A 1,233-nucleotide genomic window follows, 5' to 3' on the forward strand; every position below is an offset into this window, starting at 1 on the left:
TAAAGAACCTAGAAAACCCCAATTTCCCCCCCCCCCCCCCAAAAAAAAAGCTGGGCTTTGCTTTCCAGGACGCCGACGGCCGTTTGGTCTCCGGTTCCTCTGCCACGGGGGTCTTTAACTTCGCTCCGGCTCACCCGGCCCCGCTAAACGCCACCCGCAACGAGCCCGGACCCGCTCCTGGGGTTTCGATAAATCGACCTTCGTATCCTCGCCTTAATGAGAAGAACCCAACGGCCCTCAGCAATAATCGTTAGGGCTCACAAAACATAAACCAGCTCTGGCTGTTGACCGCCCTCCTGGAGAAAACACAATACCGCTCTTGCCTTTAATGCAACGGCAAAGCCTTATTGCTTTTAAACTAAGCTCAGAGCAAGCCGTTCACATAACAGAAAATTAAATAAGGCCGCCGCGGCCGTGAAGAAGTGGGATTAATTTGCTTTACTAATGAAAGCCACAAATTCAAGTCCTACGCGAGAGAAAACGCCGGAGTTTGCATGAGGTCCTCCAAATTTCCATCCCTGCGGTAACCCTGGGATGTTTGGGGTCAAATCAGACCGCGCTCGTGGCCTGGTTTTGCTCCCCGGCGGCCTAAAGCCCTCGTGCCGGGTGCTGGTGTAACCTCGGGGGTCTGATCCTGATAATCACCGTCATTAATGACCCGGGGCAACCTCAGCAAGGGCTCCTGGTGGCCACCGGCTTGACCCTCGGCGCTGCGGCCTCGCTGCGAAGGCGGCCAACGGTTCGACCACATCGCAGAGCTGCCTTAAAAACCTGAGCTTTAAACTTAAACTCAAGTTGAAGAAGTTGTTTAAAAGCTGAAGACGTCGGGGGGGGGTTTTTTTTGGGGGGGGGGAGAAGAAAAAAAGCTGCTGGAGATGCCGCTCTTCGCCTCGTCTCCGCCCGTAAGAGCGAGACGGAGATGAACAGCTCTTGGCGGTGGGTTGAGGAGAGCCTTGTGTAACCTGCCTGTCGCTCGTTAGCGTTAATTAAACGTTACAGTGACGGCTTTAATTTGCAGTCGGGGCAATTAAAACGGGTGGATCGAGGATCCCACCGCGCGCTGTGCTCGTCCTCTTAGAGGTCGCTTCGCCGGAGCGGTTGGTGGGCCCCATGGAGCAGGGGAGGCCGAGAACAGGATTTTGGAAGGGGGGTGTTTTTTTTTTTTTTTTTTTTTTTTTTTTTTTTTTTTTTTTTTTTTTTTTTTTTTTTTTTTTTTTTTTTTTTTTTTTTTTT

The sequence above is a fragment of the Aptenodytes forsteri genome, unplaced genomic scaffold (assembly GCF_000699145.1).
Source record: "Aptenodytes forsteri isolate BGI_AS27 unplaced genomic scaffold, ASM69914v1 Scaffold78, whole genome shotgun sequence".
NCBI classification, from domain to species: domain Eukaryota; kingdom Metazoa; phylum Chordata; class Aves; order Sphenisciformes; family Spheniscidae; genus Aptenodytes; species Aptenodytes forsteri.